This window comes from Amblyraja radiata, unplaced genomic scaffold (genome assembly GCF_010909765.2).
Source record: "Amblyraja radiata isolate CabotCenter1 unplaced genomic scaffold, sAmbRad1.1.pri scaffold_631_ctg1, whole genome shotgun sequence".
Classification (NCBI taxonomy): Eukaryota; Metazoa; Chordata; class Chondrichthyes; order Rajiformes; family Rajidae; genus Amblyraja; species Amblyraja radiata.
In genome coordinates, this window is record NW_022630663.1 from 22,501 (window position 1) to 25,876 (window position 3,376).

General features: G+C 55.8%; 1 long non-coding RNA gene across 1 annotated transcript in view; it reads right to left on the reverse strand.

The window, feature by feature from the left end:
* The window catches only part of LOC116970197, a 22,350-nt gene extending 20,815 nt beyond the window's left edge, over nt 1-1,535 (reverse strand). Inside the window, exon 1 of the long non-coding RNA XR_004411052.1 lies at nt 1,370-1,535. This is a non-coding gene — a long non-coding RNA (uncharacterized LOC116970197). The remainder of the gene's footprint in view (nt 1-1,369) is intronic.
* Nucleotides 1,536-3,376: the final 1,841 nt, after the last annotated feature.

A 3,376-nucleotide genomic window follows, 5' to 3' on the forward strand; every position in this document is an offset into this window, starting at 1 on the left:
GAAACTGCTAGAGTTACTTAAAGCACATGGTATTGGGGGTTCAGTATTGATGTGGATAAAGAACTGTCTGGCAGACAGGAAGCAAAGAGTAGGAGTAAACGGGTAATTTTCAGAATGGCAGGCACCGCCTAGTGGGGTATCGCATGGCTCAGTGCTGGGACACCAGCTATCTATATTACTAAATATCTGATCTTGACCGCTTTTGGCCGACTGTGCTGCGATTTCCGAGAGAACGCCGCATCCTCCTAGAAACATAGAAACATAGAAAATAGGTGCAGGAGTAGGCCATTCGGCCCTTCGAGCCTGCACCGCCATTCAATATGATCATGGCTGATCATCCAATTCAGTATCCTGCACCTGCCTTCTCTCCATACACTCTGATCCCTCTTAAATATAGCCAATGAACTGGCCTCAACTACCTTCTGTGGCAGAGATTTCCAGAGACTCACCACTCTCTGTGTGAAAAAAGTTTTCCCCATCTCGGTCCTAAAAGATTTCCCCCTTAACCTTAAACTGTGACCCCCTTGTTCTGGACTTCCCCAACATCGGGAACAATCTTCCTGCATCTAGCCTCTCCAACCCCTTAATAATTTTGTAAGTTTCTGTAAGATCCCCCCTCAATCTTCGAAATTCTAGCGAGTACAAACCGAGTCTATCCAGTCTTTCTTCATATGAAAGTCCTGACATCCCAGGAATCAGTCTGGTGAACCTTCTCTGTACTCCCTCTATGGCAAGAATGTCTTTCCATCAGAGTAGGAGGCCAAAACTGTACACAATACTCCAGGTGTGGTCTCAACAAGACCCTATACAACTGCAGTAGAACCTCCCTGCTCCTATACTCAAATCCTTTTGCTGTGAATGCTAACATACCATTCGCCTTCTTCACTGCCTGCAGCACCTGCATGCCTACTTTTAATGACTGGCGTACCATGACACCCAGGTCTCGTTGCATCTCCCCCTTTCCTAATCGGCCACCATTCAGATAATAACTGCCGTCATTTTGGCCACCCCGCTCAGAGCCCCCCTCCCCCGTACGAGTGCGGAGGATTTTTCCCGTCGATGAAAAATTAGAGATATTAATGTTTTTGTGTGTGTGTGTGTGTGTGTGTGTGTGTGTGTGTGTGTGTGTGTGTGTGTGTGTGTGTGTGTGTTTGTGTGTGTGTGTGTGTGTGTGTGTGTGTGTGTGTGCGAATGTGTCTATGTGTGAATATGTCTGTTTGTGTGATCAACAAATAGCACAAATAATATAGTATTTCCTAGTGCAGACCTTATTTGTTATGTTAAAAGCCTGATGGCTGTCAGGAAGAAGCGGTCAGGAAGAAGCTCAATGTAGATGTTAGATTTCAGTTTACAAAAGTCATCGTGACACCAGATGGCTTTCGACAAGGTCCCACATTAGAGACTCGTAGGCATACGTAAAGCACACGGTACTGGTGGTTCAGTATTGATCTGGATAACGAACTGGCTGGCAGACAGGAAGCAAAGAGTAGGAGTAAACGGGTAATTTTCAGAATGGCAGGCAGTGACTAGTGGGTTACCGCAAGGCTCAGTTCTGGGTCCCCAGCTACCTATCTATGTTACTAAAAGTCTGTTCTTGACCAGTTTTGGCGATCTGTGCTGCGATTTCCGAGAGAACGCCGCCACCTAAAGCCGTCATTTTTTGGCCACCTCGCTCAGAGCCCCCCTCCGCCGCATGTGTGCCGAGTATGTTTGCAGTCGATGAAAAATGACAGAATTATTAATGATTATACAAAATTCCCCATTCTCTCTGCTGCCCCCGCTGGCGGCAGGTGGGAGGGACTATAAAACCACGACGTGGTGTGCCTCATTCCGTCTCTTCAAGATGGAGGAAGGCAGAGGGTCACGTTTCTCTGAGCTGTGAATAACACTGAACACATGTCCACACTACTGTGAGTAAGTACCCTTAATGTGGTTTGAAAATGAAAATATGGTTAAAGTAAGAAAGCACTGCCTGCAAATGGCTGTTTGGGGGGTTTGGGTTGAAATAAAAAGGCACTCTCCCTCTCTCTCTCTCCTCCTCTCCTCTCCCTCCTCCTCCTCTCCTCTCCCCCCCCTCTCCCCACTCCTCTCCCCCCTCTCCTCCACCCCACCCTCTCACCCCCACTCTTCTTCCCCCCTCTCTTCTCCCCGCTCTCCTCTCCCCCTCTCCTCTCCCGCTCCTCTCCCCCCCTCTCCTCTCCCCCACCACCCCCTCTCCTCTCCCCCCACCTCCCCCTCTCCTCTCCACCCCTCTTCTCTCCCCCCTCTCCTGTCCCCCGCCTCCCCCCTCTCCCCTCTCTCCCCCCCTTTCCTCTCCCCCCTCCTATCCCCCCTCTCATCCCCCCCTCCTCTCCCCCCTCTCCCCCCCTCTCCCCTCCCTCCCCCTCTCCACTCCCCCCTCTCCTCTCCCCCCTCTCCACTCCCCCCCTCTCCTCTCTTCCCCTCTCCTCCCCCCCTCTCCTCTCCCCCATCCGCTCCTCCCTCTCCCCTCCTCTCCTCACCCCCTCTCCTCTCACCCCTCTCCTCCCCCCTCTCCTCCGGCTATCTCCTCTCCCCCCTCTCCTCATCCCCCTCTCCTCTCCCCCCTCTCCTCTCCTCTCCACTCCCCCCTCTCTCTCTCCCCTCTTTTTCTCCCCCTCCTCCCCTCCATCCCCTCCCCCACCGTCCCTCCACTAAATCCCCTTCCCTCCACATACCCCTACCCCCTTCCCTCCACCTCCCCTCCCCGTCCCTGCTCCCCACCTCTCCCTTCCCCTCACCTCATCCCCCTCTCAGCACATCCCCTCACTCCCCCCTCTCCTCCTCCTCCTCCTTCCCCCCTCTCCTCTCTAACCCCCTCTCCTCTACCCCCCCCTCTCCTCTCCCCCTCCCCTCTCCCCCCCTCTCCTCACCCCCCTCTCCTCTCCCCCCTCCTCTACCCCTCTGCTCTCCTCTCGCCCCTCCTCCTCACTCCCTCCCCTCTTGCCCCCCTCCCCTACCCCCCCTCTATTCCCCCCTTCCCTCTCCCCCTCTCCTCTCCCCCCTCTCCTCTCCTCCCCCCTCTCCGCTCCCCCTCTCCTCCACCGCCCCTCCTCCCCCTCTACTCCCCCCTCTCCTCTCCCCCCTCCTCTTCCCCCCCGCTCTCCTCTCCCCCTCCTCCTCACTCCTCCCCTCTTCCCCCTCCCTCCCCCCCTCTCTCCCCCCTCCCCTCTCCCCCTCGCCTCTCCCCCCGTCTCTTCACCTCCCCCCTCTCCTCTCCCCCTCTCCTCCACCCCCCCTCCTCTCCCCCTCTCCTCCCCCCTCTCCTCCACCCGCTCCTCTCCCCTCTCCTCCCCCCCTCACCTCTCCTCTCCTCCCCCCCTCTCCATCCCCCCTCTCCTCCCCCCTCCTCTCCTCC